At 41.4% G+C, this 18,248-nt stretch overlaps 1 long non-coding RNA gene across 1 annotated transcript in view; it reads left to right on the top strand.

Moving 5' to 3' along the window:
* The window catches only part of LOC311234002, a 192,119-nt gene that overhangs the window by 94,968 nt on the left and 78,903 nt on the right, over window positions 1-18,248 (top strand). The gene's annotated exons all lie outside the window — the stretch shown is intronic.

Raw genomic sequence — 18,248 nt, 5'->3', positions numbered from 1 at the left:
AAGAGGACCTGCACATGATAGCAACCGGGAGCGTCGCGGAGCATTCAGCCTGCTGGCTACCTAGATCCACTTCAACCAGCCGAGCGTCGGGAGCTCCAGCAGCTTGTCGATGTGCTAATAGCCTGGAGCCAGCTACCGTTAGCTTGCAGAGGCTATTAGCACACCGACAAGCTGTGTAGCCAGCAGGCTGAATGCTCCGCGACGCTGGTTGAAGTGGATCTAGGTAGCCAGCAGGCTGAATGCTCAACGACGCTCCCGGTTGCTAACGCCGGCCCCGGCTGGTGCTAAGTAGCTAGCGATCGCTCCCGAGTCCCGAGAGCTAACGCCGGTCTGTCTGTCGAAGACCGAGGGAACCGCATCAGGCTTCAGCTGATTAGTGATCTTCTGGACAAGCCTTCCACCCTGCAGGTAGCAAGAATGGAGGCGGGCATTACTAAAACCACAGAGCCAATCACATCACCGTGCGCTATAAACAGCGCCCTGTGACGTGCACCAGGTCGTCAAATCAACATGACCTGATTTACTAGAGGCAAAGAGGGGATGGGCTGTAGCTGAGGAATTCGCCAATATAGTATTTAGGCCCAAAAACACATTGATACGAACTCCTATTACTATAATACAATGCTAGAGACTGAAAAATGACATTTATAATGCATAGCACCTTTAAAGAAACTTGAAACTTGTATTTTGAAATCTTGTGTATCCTTTTTCAGGATGCTTTTTTTGTAACTGTGTGCGTGTGTGCTTGTGTGTATGTGTATATTATTGCTAAGTTGTCAAAACTAAGTGGCATTGCCATAACAAGTGTGAGATGGATTTCTACTAGGGATGTTCGATATTGGCTTTTTTACCGATATCCGATATACCGATATTGTCCAACTCTTAATTTCCGATACCGATATCAACTGATACCGATATATGCAGCCCCCCCCCCCCCCCCCCCCCTCAAAAACGGAATAATTTCAGGTAATTAACATTACATATCTCTTGAATTAACACAACATTATGCATACTTTTGACAATAAATAAAATAAGAATTTGTTCTTACTTGCTTGCCTGGGTAAATAAAGGTTAAATAAATGTAAATTATTATTATTTAAATTGTTTAACCGATACCGATCATTTCCAATATTATAAACACTCTCCAACAGCCTAGGACAACTCTCCACCCACCTCAAACCCCACGTCAAGAGCCTGGGTGTAATCTTTGACCCAGAGCTCAAATTCGACCGGCAGGTAAATGCCGTAGTCAAGTCATGCTTCTTCCAACTCAGCAACATCAGTAAAATAAAACCAATCCTTTCACCCGTCGACCTGGTAACAGTAGTCAATGCATTCATCACTTCACGCCTTGACTACTGCAATGCCCTCTACACCGGCATCAGTCAGGCAGCCATGTCCCGCCTCAAAATGGTCCAGCACTCTGCAGCTAGGTTCCTTACCGGCACCAGAAAGAGAGAGCATATCACACCAGTTCTAGCCTCCCTACACTGGCTCCCAGTCCCACTTAGAATAGATTTCAAAATCCTCCTCCTCACCTTCAAGGCACTATCGGGTGCAGCACCCCTATACATCACCGAGCTCATCACCCCCTACGCAGCACCCAGGTCACTAAGATCCTCCAACCAGGCTCGGCTGGTCCCCCCGCACCAGACAAAAAAAGAGAGGCGATCGCTCCTTCAAGGCCGTAGCCCCCAAACTGTGGAACCAGCTTCCCCTGGAGATTCGATCTGCCCCTACGCTGGAGACATTTAAGGCCTGTTTAAAAACCCACTTTTATTCCCTAGCCTTTGAATAATCCTGATTCTCCCACACCCTAACCCACACACTCATGGCCGCCTAGTTATAGTTGAAAGTGGGGGTGCAAGAATAATATTTTTATTAAAAATTTTTTTTTATTATTATTATTATTTTTATTTTTTATTTTTTTGATAGGCAAGGGGTGGTTTGGAGGGGGTCCGGCACGACCCCCTCCATGGCAGATTTTTTTTTAAATGTAATGAACCTGTACGTGCAATTTCCTGCAATATAGAGCCTTCAATCTTGACCAATAAAGCTGCTCTTTTCACTATAAAACTCAGTTTATATTGCAGTATGATAGCCAATTACTATAATAATAATATATTATACTGTATATACACTGTATATTGATTTTTCGCTCATTCATTTTTATTAAATCAATCTCCTTTCAAATAGGCCAAGTTTTTAATAAGAAAGAGAAAAAAGATATATTTTCATTACCTGTAAATCTTGTGTCTCTTTCTCTCCTTCTCTGCCTCCTCCCTGAGTCTGCAGTGCACAATCATGACATCGATCTCAAAAAAAAAAAAAAAAAAAAAGGAAAAAAAAAAAAATGGAGGCCCCTCGTCACTATAGGCCCACGGGCCGCGGCCGTCGTTAATCCGGCCCTGCTCGTCTGCCATATAGATAGCGATAGCGTTAACGTTTGGAAATGAAGTCAACGTCATCCAGCTGAGCTCACACCACATATCTAGATAACGTTAGCTAGCGGCTAGCACTAAAGCTAACGCCAACCAGAGAGGGAAACGTTATTATTATTTATTCGAGGAAACCGTATGATTGACCAGATCGCAATTCGGGACCGTGAAACACTTTTATGTATTGCGTGGTAGAACCGTAGAAGTTCTACTACCACTCAATAGTAACTTATGTCTAACATAATCCTTTTATTTGAACAACTTACTGGAAAAGCCTGCCTGCCTCACTGCCTGCCACCAATATTATGACACACTCTGTGAGCTTTGATATTTACACTGACTCCTGCCTGCAGCCAGACTGCAGCGCTGTGAGGCAGACAAGGCAGTGAGCCAAGCTCTACGCGCTGGAGATAGGAGGAACTGGATCAAACCATAATGGGGCAGGGGGGGGGGGGGGGGTTCGCAATCTTTGGAAACTTAAAAACGTGTTATTAAGTGTCATTGCGTATTATTAATTTGATTGAAATTACGTAGTTATGCTTAGATTTATATATTGGGGGGGGTATATCATATTTTTCATATGATCAAAAAGTGGTGGAGCAAGATCATATCCTTGCTCCCCCAAGTTAAATAGTGGGAGAGCACGTGCATCGTCTGCTCTATTGCGCAGGCGTCTATGCACACACTCCCATGCAATTTTATCCTGCCCCCTCCCTCTTGTATCTCTTCTTGTGCTCCTCTGTCCCTGGTGTGCTATACTGTACTTTGTGCTCCCATTTCCGCTTGTCCTATTTTTTGAATGTACTGTCCTGTCCTGTTGTGCCTTTTTGTATTTGTGTATTTTATAGGACATTGATTTTATGCTTTGACTGTACTGTACAGCACTTTGGTTGGCTCTCGAGCTTTTAAATGTGCTCTATAAATAAATTACTTGTCTTACTTGACTACATTTTAATGCCAATATCGGCCGATAATATCGGACATCCCTAATTTCTACCCTTTGTGTGTGTGTGTGTGCTCGTATGTGTGTGTGTGTTTAAGAGAGATAAAGAGAGTAAAAGAGAGCAGAGGAGAGAATATGAGTGTTGAGAGTCGAGGTGAGGTGAGTGGGCTTGTTTTGACTCCACAGATGGCGCACACGCACGCACGCACACACACACACACACACACACACACACACACACACACACACACACACACACACACACACACACACACACACACACACACACACACACACACACACACACACACACACACACACACACACACACACACACACACACACACACACACACACACACACACACACACACATACGAGCATGCACACATTGACATGTCGGCAGGAAGCACCAGATCCTCCTCTCTGAATATCTCTCAGAATAATAATTCTTGGCCTCGTCACAAAACCCACACAGCCTTTAGAAAGCCTTGCTCCCGGCTTTGTTTTCAGACTCTTATCTTCAAGTGGGTTATTCCTGGAAGACCATGTCCCCCATGGTCCCGCACATTCAGGAGAAAGAGTTGCTTCATCGAGGCGTTGCTTGTCCCGTCTGTCATGCAACGGTAGAAAGAGTAGCTGGCCCTGTCTTTTTTGATTGATTGATTTTAAGTTTATTTCAAATAATGCAACAACAACAAATATATAAATGTGTCTCCGCACAGCGGTTTGTGCCAGATGTCTACATTTTCATTTTTCAGATTTTTCCAGATTGCGAAAGTACAGAATGTAAGCTTTCAAATGATGTCATATGTTGAAATCTGAGAATTTTTTTTGAACATGATGTGCTCATTTATAACTTGTAAAGCAGTCTGTTTTCTAGAATACTTAACAGGAGAAAATGCTTCTGAAAGGCAGGCCACATTTTCACACTTCAGACAGTTTCAGCGGGGCGTCAACAAAAACCCCTCCAGCAACGCCCCTCACCTGAATAGCATTAACATAATTAAGTGCTGCCATGACAGTTATCCCTCCTCAGGACCCTGATGTAAACAAGACAAAAGTATTTTTTGGTCTTCATTCTCTTAGCAGTTGTTTGTATTGAGCTGTACTGTATTGTACCCATTCTGCAATCTGTTAATAACGTTTTCAATCAATGTTTGGCTCGTCTTCTGCCAGCTTGTACAGACAGGAGCTTGACCTCGTTGACCTATGTGGGAACTCTCATACCCCATCTTAAAAAACAAAATGGGTCTGTTGTGAGTGATACACTCTTGAGTGCATAGTAGTATAGACATTATTAGCATAGTAGGTAGTAGGGGTGTAACGGTACACAAAAACCACGGTACGGTACGTACCCTCGGTTTTGAAGTCACTGTTCTGTACGGGTTTTCGGTAACAGTGGGGAAAAGTTTGGCTTTCCATGTTCCACTCAGGGGTGATGTAGTGTGCAGTTACTAATTGTACTTGTAGGGCTGTCAACGAATATTCTATATTGAAATTAATAATCGACTTGTAATTTTTTTTTAAATAATAATAATAATATTAGATTGTGAAAAAACAGCCCCCGGTGGGCGGTCGTTAACATACCATTGTATTAGTTCGGTACACTACAAAGCCGTTCGGTATGGTACGGTACACACTGAAACTTATTCGGTTCGGTACGGATACGTGTACCTTTACACCCCTAGTAGGTAGTAGTATAGACAAGTCAGATTACTTAGTAGTAAAGTGGATAATAGTAAAAGACGGTATGAAGGTTAGTAGTTTCAGATATTAATTGAAGTTAGTTTTTAGTCAATGGCAGAGATTATTTCCCATATTTATATAGCATAAACCAAAGTGCTTAAGCTTAATTAAATAGAATAGATTATTTCTAGAGTGTTGTCATTATACAGACAGCGTTATCTCAACAGTGCACAATTAATAAACATCAATGAAAATGAGGAAGATACAATAAAATAGTCCATTTCTTTGGTCCATCTATCTGGACTGTATAGGTCTGTGAGGCTATATATCCCCTCCCATGCTGCTTTGACACCCGAATTTCCCCAAGGGGATTAATAAAGGATCATCTTATCTTAGTAGGTAACATCACAATAAAAAAATTAAAAAAATTAGGAAGATAAAATAAAAGTCCATTTCTATGCAGGGTCCGTGTGTGTGTGTGTGTGTGTGTGTGTGTGTGTGTGTGTGTGTGTGTGTGTGTGTGTGTGTGGTGTGTGTGTGTGGTGTGTGTGTGTGTGTGTGTGTCGTGTGATAACAACAAGTATACTATAATAATCTCAGCACTGTATCTGTAGCACTGTATCTCTCTCAACCAGCGTGTTGGTATCTGTATCTCTGTGTGTGTTGGGTGTTGAGGGGGGTATATCTAACATCGTACAGTCTTGTTCTGAGGTGCTGTAGACGTTGGTCGCGGGCCATGTGATGTCTTTTCCCGCATCAGAACAGTATTGTCTTATCTCTTCAAAAGATAATTCTGCCTGTCGTTGTCGAGTCCAGGTGGGGGTAGCACTGGGAAATCAGAGATTTTTGGGTAGCGTTTTGGGTCTTTCAGCAGCTGAAACTCGAATGGTTCAGCATCATCACAGTGTAATTTCGCCGTCACCATGCCAGGTCTGTAATAGAATAAACAACACATTTAAAATATAGTCTATTTCGTAAAGAAAACACTGGTCCCTTAGGTCGTCAATGCCTTACATACACAATGACAGAGGTAGGCTACTTAGGACTGGTGTACTTAAAGGTCCCCTATTGGGGCAATTTTACACAATTCCTGTGTAAACACAAGTGGTTTATGGAATGTTAGATCGTTAATGTCTTCTTTGTCTTGGTAATAGTATTGAATGTTAGGTCATCAATGCCTTACATACACAATGACAGAGGTAGGCTACTTAGGACTGGTGTACTTAAGGTCCCCTATTGGGGCAATTTTACACAATTGAGTGCAGTTAAATCAGGGGTACCTACTTATGACTGGTTTGTAGGAGTGTAAAAATAAAAATAATAATAAATAAATAAATAAATAATAAATAAATAAAAAACACACATACCTGTTTGCTCCCCAGCAGGTCTGTAGAGGCGCGACACTGATGCTTTGGTCACATTGGTTGGCAGTAACTTGGCACTGTAGTCTCTGTGGCCAGGATGTCTACCAGGCAAGACAATAGTATGGACCTCGGCATCATTTGTGAGAAATGTCACAACACGTTGTATGTCTTCGTTACTGAGAAACTTTTTGTGGGTGCGTGGCTGTTTCTTTCTATCACGTGGTGTCAGGCCATTCGTCTTGTAGTGTTTGATAATAGCTTTGAGAAGTCCATAGCTGATCCTAAACAAACAAAAATAACAAAATCACACACATGCAATTTGAAATATGAATATATACTGTCTAAATCACAGGAAGGTAAATACACAATACACAGTCCTCTTTATCCCTCCTAGTTACACATACACACAGTCCCTCCTAGAGCTAATGATACTTGTAGGAGCTATTTGATTGTTTTTGTGTTAAATGGGAACTTCACCCAACGGCAAGTGACACCGACTGGACATTACGTTTATTCTAATTGCGCGTCAAAAACGAGGATTTCCCGCGCCTAACAGGACATCTGGATAGTCGCTACAATAATGTTATTGTTACACTGTAGCATACTGTACTGGAGCTATAATGGCATGAGAGACTTACCCATGAAGAAAGCAGAACGTTGCACGACAGACCACAACATTATGAAATCTGTATGTTGTCCGTGAAGCTTTGAGTTCATTAAATCCGATGATGGCTCTTTGAGTTCATTAAATCCGATAATGGATCTTCCTGATGCAGCGATTTTGTTGAGAGAAGCTGCTATCTTTTGGGCATCCATCTCGACTCAAGACACGTTCAAAGTGTCAACAGAGGCCATGTGTGTATGTCGTATGGGCGCTGCGCTGCGGCGGCCTCTCTCCCAATGTTTTTGGTCGATTCACATGCAAATGTAATTACGCCCCCCATTCAATGAAATAAACCACAGTGAAACAGCCTATTTTAAACAAAGGATTGTTACTATTATAGATATTATAATTGTTCGTTTTTATAGTAAACATGTTTTTATACATTCAAATTCTAATAATATGGAATGAAAAAAAAAGGTTTCCATTTGATCTCACGCGAATTGCCGATAGCCGGGTTCTGGCACATAGTGCTGTGACCAGACACATATAAAGTCCATAGCACAATCCCAATATACACAAACACATTCATTGTAACGACCTCTGTTAACTGTCATCATAGTAATAACGTATAGCTTGACTGACTTTGGAAGGCAGTAGGATCAGCTGTGCTATTGCTATAGCAGGCTAACGAGGTTAGCCGATACCTTCACCTTGGCTGCTTGAGTCCCTCGTTTGCAGATGCCTGGTTATGTATTCCTTTGCCTCGGATGGGTCGTCGAACGATTTCTGTTCCCCTTTAGGAGATGTGATTTTCAATGTCGCTGGGAACAGTAGACCAAACCTGGTATTCGGGCAGCTACGTAGCAGCGCTCTAGCTTCCTTGAAGGCCGCCCGTTGTTTCCTTACTGTGACCGTGTAATCTGGGTAGATGTAGATCTGTTTATTGTTGTGGTGGATGGGTCGCTGACCTGGAAGTAGTGGAGTTTGATCACAATCTGTCGCGGGGGGGCCCATCCATTGGCTTGGGCTGCAGACCCCTGTGCGCTCGGTCAATTGTCGGAGTGTAGTCCAGGTTAAGTGATTCTTGGAGTAGCTTAGCCACCGTTTGTTCCATACGTACATCTCCAAAACGTTCATCTACTCCAATTATCCGACAATTGTCTCTGCGTTGTCTGGACTCTAGGTCATTTGATTTGGCCGTCAGTTGTTTGACATTGGATTTTAGCGACTTCACTTCTAGCTCTGTGAATCTGTCGGAGTAGTAATTAGCGCCTTCTTCCAAGCCTTGTATAGCTGTAACCTGTAGCTTGATATCTTGGTTAGTTTTATTTAGAGCCTCGTATTGTTCCGAACGCACAGTGGCTATTTCTCTTCGTAGTTTGTCGGAGAGGTCTCCCATCTTAGCGTACAGTTCCGTGGATATTGTAGCCACAATGCTTTCTATCTTTGACTTGACGCGTTGCTCAGAGTCTTTGATGGCTTGCATGATGGAGGTGAAAGGCATATCTGGTGCGTCCTCTTTGGGAGTCCCGGCCCCAACGGTGTCCGAGGCTTTCGCGGTTGATTTAGGCCTGGTTTTGCTAGCCATCTGTGAGGGTCGATTGTTGAAGTTTAACAAAATATTGGCGAAAAACAGTTTTCCTTGTGTTGTTGAGTAGTTATAATCTATTTAAGCAAGTTCTAATATTTGTCTAAAGGTTGAAATTTAACGAAATAATTGTTTTCGTGCAGAGCTCGATTCGGACACGTGTTACATGTTGCTGCTCACGAGCGCCCCACCCTAGCAACCGCTTTTGACCCATATATCTCTCCTCACAGTCATCCACCAGGTAGCCTAGTTACAAATAAGAATGTAACTCTTAGACTATTTTTTTTTTTTTATCCACTTTTTCTCCCATTTTCTATATTTTCTCCCATCCCAATTTCGTATCATCCAATTCAACCCTCCCCTGTCACGGACGCTGTTTCTTGCCTCCCACAAGCCGGCTGCAATGTGGACTAAGTCATACATTGCACAAGTCCCCTCCGGTACTTGAGGTAACAGCAGTCGCATCTTTTCACCTGCGCAGCTCGATCTCTCAGTGGCGAGGAGTAACACGTGGGAGGCTCACGCTGCCCCCGACACTTCCTGATTCTACTGCGCAGGCGCACCAACCGACCTGTAGGAGTCGCTGTCCACAACGCCCGATCCCCACCCATCAGTTTCCCACCCCCTAATACGGCCAATGTGTATTAGTATGAACGACCAGCTAAACTGAAAGCAATGTGGAGCGCTGGGCTCGAACAGGCAAGCCCAGCGTCTCCGTCATTCGTGGCGAGCGCCTTGCCCACTACGCCACGTAGCCGCCCCGTAACTCTTAGACTCTTAGACATTTGGAGTATAATCAATGTTGGACAGCCCATGTATTTGCAGTTATGATGTTAATCTAAATCACTTGAAGTGTGAATGTGATACATCACAATAAACTACTCAGCACTAACTATGAGTGAACACAACGCTCTTAACCTCTTAATGTTCGGTGTAGTGTATACAGTCAGGAGCGTAGCTGGGGGGGGGGGGGTAGCTTAGGATGATTCCAAGGGCCCAGCACTGGGGGGGGGGGGGGGGCCCATTTTTTTTTTTTTTTTTTTTTTTTACTAGACATCACTCGGGTGTATTATTGATGCTCTCATTGATACTATGTTTGTTTCTGAAGTGTGTGTGTGTGTGTGTGTGTGTGTGTGTGTGTGTGTGTGTGTGTGTGTGTGTGTGTGTGTGTGTGTGTGAGATATATAGAGAGAGAGGGGGGGCTTTGGTAGACTATTGCATTGGTCCATTCATTGTAGATGAACGCAATGCGACATCCTTTACTAGGCTCACCCACCAACAGTGCAGGTGCTGAACTGCTGATCCGAATGTATAGGTAAAAACCATATTATGCGTTTTCATCAATAAAAAAATGGCCAATTTTTTTTTCACTCGCGCGCTTACGCGCGCTCGCATTCACTGGGGGCCTACAAATACATTCTTTCATGGGGCCCAGAATTTGGAGCTACACCCCTGTATACAGTACACCACGCCCGTATGCGGGACGCGCGTGCATCGCGTTATTTTGCTCTCGTCCGTCGGCTCTGCGCAAAATTTTCCGCAGATCATCCAATACACTGCTCGAAAGTGTACTAAAGAGACTGCAGCCGAGCGGGTGAGAGTGGGGGAAGGTGGTGAAAGTTGATGAAGAAGTCCGTTGTTGTGACTCAAGCGTCAGAATTAATTGAAGTGGACGGCTATCTTGGATAATCACGTTGCGTTTTTACCGGTACACACTATACTACACACTATACTACAAAACCTTTTTCAAGCACACATTTTTGAATGGATCTTTATACAATTTTGACCTGTACTAAATAGACTTCAGGCTATGGAACCACTGTGTTTTCCAGCTCATACCTGGAACTTAACACTTTAACTGCCAGAAGATGAGTTTAGGCGTCCTTCCCCGCCATGCTCAAGTTGCCGAAGACGCCGTAACTCGTCTTTGATATCAATATTTCAAAAATCTGTGATCGGATTCATATTTCCCATCCGCTGGCCTGAGACCCACCAAAAAGCCCCACTGAACCCTCTAGCGGTTCAAGAGCGTCATCTGGTGGCCGATCGGCGCAATCGCCAAACAGGAAGTTACTTGGACGATGTGCTGTTCACCCATATTACTTCCGGGCACTCGGTATAGGTTCCGGCACTCTAGCTCGTCACAATACATAGCGATCCGTTGCCAATAACTCGATAAACAACATGATTTGGACGTATATACTATTATACAAGCTGGAAATGGACCGGATATTTTTACATCCCATAATGGAAAACTGTCTACCCCACGCTGATCGCCCAACGGCCCGCGGAGACTGGGGTGAGTTTTAGCGTGTAAAATTTCCGTGTTCGACACTAACTGCTATGATGAACATTTGACCCACATTAGATGAATGGTATAACGCTGCCCACGGAATTATAAACGCCCCCTCGCCCATCCGGTCAACATCAGATGACGTGTAGTAACTTCCAGAAGTCCGTCCAGTTGGATTTTTTTATATCGCGCCGATTGCTATCAAACTGTATTTGATCATCAATATAATGCATTTGGGGCTATAAATCACGTTCTGGAGAAAGCTGCAGAAAGAGATGAAAACATACTTATACTTTAGATCATATTTTAGTATGAATATGTGAATGAAAAAGTTTAACGTTCATACACCCTGAACAATACATATAGGACATTGAATGGGCCATAATAATGGCAATTTAGCAATAGAATTTAAAAAGTTATAGCCCTGCAAAGAAGGGGAACTTCTCCATAGACAAATAGAGCTGGCAACCTATGGTATATCATGAATTTAGCCTTAGGCAATCAAAGTGTTAAAAACGGGAATCTGGCAACAAGTCAACAAAAAAGTAAGAACAAATATTTGATTTCAGTGTGTTCAAACCTCTGTTTTTCTAATACATTAGCACTCAAACAGATTTTTCTTTATTGACTTAGCAACTTCAGAATGTTACCTTTCAAAAGAGACCAGACTCATGCATGTGCTATAAGTATAAAGCTAAGCTTTGCAAAAAAGGTATGCAAATCACTTTAGTAGGACTTATATGGTTCTTCATCTGAGGCACTCAATTATCAGCCTGGTTACCATCCATCCATCCATCCATCCATCCATCCATCCATCCATCCATCCATCCATCCATCCATCCATCCATCCATCCATCCATCCATCCATCCATCCATCCATCCATCCATCCAGGATACCTGTCTCCCCCGCAGCAGAATACCCTCCCATTAATCAACCACTACACCACTAAGTCTAGTTGCATTCAAATGTTCTTATGATCATTTTCACTTGGCAACAATGGGTCTCATTCACCAACATTGCCAAAAGATTTCTCTTAGGGCAACCATCTTGGAACCGCCTAAGACGAAATCGCAGACAAGTACGCCCGGATTCACCAACGCGTGGAGAACCTGTCTTAACACTTTCAATGCCGGAGCTCGGTGCACGATTTAGTGCTTCCTTGCCACCACCCACTTCAATGATAGAGCTCTCATATTTGCAAATGCATAAACTATGTCTTAAATTATGGCTAATTATTATGCGTCTAATCTGGCCGTCGCTTATCAATGACTTGTTTGCAGTCAACATTGTCGAAACGGATTGTTTTTTAATCGGTTCATTTCCGTTTTATACCATTTTGAAAAACTCTCGTTTTTTGAAAGTTTCAGGAAAATATAAAGATTCTGTGATAATCGCCCTTTACTGGAATATTCTGGAATACACAAAAAACTTATTTTTTCTGCCTATTTATGAATCGTTTTCAAATAAACGCTAGATTATCAATAGTATATGTGTACTTATGCACGCTAGAGAATCTCTTATTTCCTGATCGCACACACACACACACACACACACACACACACACACACACACACATAGGGCACACGCTGATATCTCTGTGAAAAAAAAGCTCTGATTATCCTAAGACTGGTAAAATAGATTCCTTACCTCAGATCAGATGTTCTCCAAAAATATTATTCCAATTCCTGATCGCCATTCCAAATATCGATCGCGTTTATTGATCCAATGCTGGATACTGGAAATATGTATTCCACGCTGTTTTGGGGCTCGGAAATGACTTGGATCCTCTCGGGTGACTTGTCTGAGAAGTAAAATGAGGAAGCTGGATTCCCCCCCCATGTGTTTTCATGGAATCCATTCCAAAGGGGTGCAGTACCACAGGGAGACGATATGGGGCGGTATTTTCCCAATGGAGCTCAGAGAGAGTTTGCAGCACTAACGTGAGACTAGATTGATGAAATATGAATTCAAATCGCTAATAAAAAAACAAACAAAATATATCGTCGTTGGCAATGAACGGTCGGCATGAACAAACGACATATCTCGTCGTTGGCATTTTTCAATGTTAAGTGTTAAGTGGCCAAAACGATCCCAGCTGGGATGCAGACAATGCAGTCTATTCCACTATATATCCACACGATTAGTTTTAGTTCTTATTTATTTATCCACTGTCATTTGCAGTGTTGGTGTAGTAGGCTACATAGTGTATTTCAATATCTGTTTTATTGATTAATGATATATTTGAAAGAATGCAGGTTATCGTGATCACACAAACATATTATTTTCAAAAACATTAAAGTTAAATGATCTTGTGGAATTTAAAACGGCACAATTAATGTATAAAGCAAAAGGTCATGTACTTCCAGGAAACATTCAAGAACTGTTCTTTGATAGGGAGGGGGGTTATAATCTGAGGGGAGAACTCAATTTAAAAGTTCTTAGTGTACGCACTACCATGAGAAGACACTGCATCTCAATATGTGGAGTGAAACTGTGGAACAGTCTGAATGTGGTGCTAAAGCAATGTCCAAATATGAGACAATTCAAACTGATATAATATATATATTATAAGGAAATGATTTTCACGAGGTACAGGGATGAGGAAGGGACGTTATATTCACGGGTGTTTACATCTTTATTTGATTTCTTTCATGTTTTACACATATATATATATATATTTTTTTTTACATATATATATATTTTTTGAAATGTTTTAAATTAGTACACTCATTTGAGTAGTGGAAAAGGGGTAGGATTAAATAAGTGTATACTTCTTCTTACTCCTTTTCGAACATGTAAATTGAGTTATGTTTTGCTTTTGTTTAGTTATTTATTTTGTTTGAGTTATGTTTTGATTTTGTTTATTCATTTACATGTTCGAAATAAAGATGATAAAAAAAATAAGAAAAAAATACAAATGTCTGTCCCATTGTACCACTCAATGGGATATATTGCATGTTGGCTATAACCTGCATTATTTCAAATGTATAATGAATCAATATTTAACAAATAAGAAATGCAAATGCCACAGAAGGCATTAAATAATTATTATTTTCAATAATTTCACAATAATTGCATAATTGTGTTTGAATATCTGAGTAATTAAGTAATTATACATTTGTCCAAAATAGCTGGTTCAGATATGGTTAATCCAGCTGCCCTGTGATCAGATGAATCCATATTATTTATTTTTCCGACATCAAACGCGTAATTGTTTTTTGTACAAATATTGTCATATTTATTTTAAGGAGGCCTGTAGAGTTGACATGAAGGAATCACTATGATTCCTCCAAAATAAAGCCCTTAACTCATTGAGTGCCACACTGTTTTCCCATCTTTACTCAATGGCGCCAGCCGCCAGCGTTATTGATCATTTTCGTGATGTTTGCGGACCAATCGTGTGTTCTGTATTATAGCTATGGAGACAATAGTATGGCTCATTTGACAGGCATTGTTTATAGTCCAACACTGACAAACCAGTTAATTTCTATATACTTTAGTTTGTGCGCTATTCCACGTTAAACATCGCCCCTAATCCAGTCTTTTTTTCTAGATCGCGAGATATGACGTGTTATATGCATATGCCCAAATAGTTCGGGTTGCTCGCCTGAAACCTATATTATTTCCAAATCAAAGGTATATACCATATATATGTTTCTTCACAAAATCATCAAGAGGGGGGTCGCTTTACCTTGAAGCTGCGATCGTTACCAAAAGCATGTTTTAGGTTCGGTAAAATACGACACTGTGATCGATACAAAAGCATGTTTTAGGTTCGATCAAATTGACCTAAAATAGACCTTACCTTAGTCGGAAGGTACTCCAAAATGAATAATCTCAGTCGTTCCATCGCAATCGCAATTATTCGTGTCCATTGGGCATGGCTATCATACAGGAAACAATAGGTTTAAGGCGATCAAATCTCTGACCGATTGATGTGTTCTGATTCACTAAGAGGGGGAGGAGTTCCTGCAGCCAGATGCACAGAGAGAGAGAGAGAGACCCAGAGACTAGAGACCCAGTTCAAAAGGTAGGCGATACTGCCACCTGGCGGGATTCGATCGTCATTGCAATTTTAACATAGGCAGCGGTGCCAGGGAGACACAGGCAGGTCCGTGTGAGTGTTTAGAATGGGGAAATCGGAAAAAAGATCAAAGGATCTAAAAACGAGAAAACTTGGTTGGATTTGAAACACGAGAATACTAGTTTTTGGCACAGAAAGAGTTAAGAACACGGAGCACACCAGTCTGTCAAGTTAAGACTGCTCTTCAGCGCTCCTAGATCCTGATCTTAGTCAGGGCCGAATCCAAGACAAGGGTTGGTTGGTGAATCCCAAAATCGGCCCGAAAATGTCTTAAGTGGCCCTAAGAGCAAATTTTTTGTCTTAAGTCCGTTGGTGAATGAGACATAATGTCAGTATACATCAATCATAGGAAATACAGGAAGTTCCAGAACGCCCACAGCTAGTTCCGCATGTTGTCTCTACCGCTAACCACGAGGTTTCATATCAGGCATGTTGATTTGATTCTGCACAAGAGAAATAGTTGATTTAAAAAAAGAAAAAAAGAAAAGTAGAAATTGTTTGACTGTAAGGCCTCCAGGAACTGTCACCTTCTGAGAGAGAGAGGTTGTTGTGACCTCTCCCACCTGTGGTTGTGGTCAATGTGTCACTGCTTAGCTCCTGACTGTGGGGGGCTTGCAGACTTACTGCTGGCGCTCTGCTCGCCACCTACATGAAAAGATACCATCCACGTTGTTAACCCATTTAGACCTAAAACACCTGCTAATATAAAAAATATATAGCCTGCATTATACACACAAATGTGTTTACCGGTTTCAATGGGTTAAAGGTCAACTACTGTTAACCCGCCTCTTTATTACGTAATGGCGAGACACCCCAGGTGAATAGACAAATATAATTTCTTTGGTCGATTTTGAGATTTTGTTATATTTTGCTTCCTAAACATGTCTTCTATGAAACTAGTGACAATAAAACGTCAATAACACACATTTAGTTGTTTATTTTACTTCATTTAGCCTGATTGCATCCATAAATGTGCACATATTTAATGGGGAAGTGCCTCCTTTGCATATATACATAAAACATAAAATTCTGAAAACTTAAAAGTTTTGTGTACATAACAAACTGGGAACGTTCAAATCTATTCAAATATTTCTTTTGCCTATTAGGGGGTACTACACTGTTACTACACTGTTTCTAGCCTGTGTGTAGTTCTGTTCAGTTCAATAACATCATTATTATTATTATTATTATTATTATTATTATTATTATTATTATTATTATTATTATTATTATTATTATTATTATTATTATTATTATTATTATTATTATTATTATTATTATTATTATTATTATTATTATTATTATTATTATTATTATTATTATTATTCAGTTATCAGGCATGTGTTTAGGTTGTCTATTACTAATGGTTTTATTAGGTATTATGTTTGTAAATAGCTGATTAAAAATATTTGTATGTCTGATTTAAGTCTGATGCAGGTCTGATTTAAGTCTGATGCAGGTCTGATTTAAGTCTGATGCAGGTCTGATGCAGGTCTGATGCAGGTCTGAAATCAGACCTGCATCAGACTTAAATCAGACCTGCATCAGACTTAAATCAGACCTGCATCAGACTTAAATCAGACCTGAATCAGACTTAAATCTCTACTTCCAGATGTTCTGTTCGAAGCCCTGTGTTACATGGATGACACAGTTTGATGTTCTGTTCGAAGCCCTGTGTGAGGAGGAGGACTGAAGTTAATAATGATATTCATGAAAAATTATTGGAACAATACATGTTTTTAATGAGATCACAGTTTCGGTCACTAGGGAGACAGGTAGTGCATTTCAAAAAAAGAAAAGTAGAAATTGTTTTACTGTAAGGCCTCCAGGAACTGTCACCTTCTGAGAGAGAGAAGTTGTTGTGACCTCTCCCTGCATCAGACACGGTTTGATGTTGCGTTAGAAGCCCTGTGTTACATGGATCTGACACGGTTTGATGTTCCGTTAGAAGCCCTGTGTTACATGGATCTGACACAGTGGCGGCTCTGCCACTAGGGGCGCAAGGGCGCCGCCCCCCCTTCAGGCCCTGCCTGGTTATATGAGAGTAGAACAAGAAAAAGTATCTTTTTGTTTTTTGTTTTATAGCCCTATAAATAATATAAACATGTTTAAAATGAATAATATTTACTCATTTTAAGTATGTTTGTATTTCCAATGCACAATATAACGTTATTATCGCAATTAAAAAACACTCGTTTTCCAGAGCAGGAAGTGACATCACGTTTTTTTTATTTTTTCGTATTTCTCGGCCCGGGCTATACGCGATAGCGCTCTGAGTGCGCGTCACAGTTTGATCGCTGTATCCGTCACAGCCAATCAGTGCATAACGCGTTGTGCGTTGAAATATGACTATTATGTTGGAATCCGGGCGCGATTTGAAGCGGTCTAGCCAGTAGCGTCAAGAATATCTGTAGCCGCATTTCGCGGAGACGCTCTCTGATTGGCCGACGCCAGTATTTTTTTCAATAGCAGAATTTCACAGAGACGATCTCTGATTGGCCGAATCCAATTTCTAATGTTCCAATTCTAGGTTATTCCTAGGTTAGTCGGTGGAGATAGTTGTGTTGTTGTGAGAATGATGCAGGCAGCTGTTTGTCTTAGACGAGCGTGCCGTGACTGCAAGTTCTTTAGACTGTTAAGCTTAGGCACTCTTTCAAAGTTGGTTAAGGTTAGAGTTTGTCTTAGAGCATGGCGATAGAACGCCAGGTAGTTTGCAGTCTGTTCGAGCGGAAATGGACAAAGGAATGTACTTGTGTTGTGCTAACGAGCTAACACTTGGCTAACAAGCTATATGGCGGATGCAGTCTGGAGACAGACTACAGTGGACAGTGGTCTGGAATACATCATCAGTGGATTATACACGTTTATCAAGCTCTCCTGCCCTGGACGTTTCAACTAAACAGTGAGTCTCTCTCTCTCTCTCTCTCTCTCTCTCTCTCTCTCTCTCTCTCTCTCTCTCTCTCTCTCTCTCTCTCTCTCTCTCTCTCTCTCTCTCTCTCTCTCTCTCTCTCTCTCTCTCTCTCTCTCTCTCTGTGGTTAACGTTAACGTTTGTAAATAGTTTTTTTTAGGAGCAGTACTGTTAGGCTACTGCTGGCCATTCATGAAGCGAGACATTGCTGATTGTTTATTTATTTTATAACACAAGACTATGACTACCAACTGCCTAGCCAGCCGTGTATCAATCTTGGATGCAATAATAACGTTACCACACTGACTATGTCGATGGCTCATTGATTTAACTACT

The sequence above is a fragment of the Notolepis coatsorum genome (assembly GCF_963971535.1).
Source record: "Notolepis coatsorum genome assembly, chromosome: 9".
Lineage (NCBI taxonomy): Eukaryota > Metazoa > Chordata > Actinopteri > Aulopiformes > Paralepididae > Notolepis > Notolepis coatsorum.
This window is presented reverse-complemented; position numbering and strand designations above follow the sequence as displayed.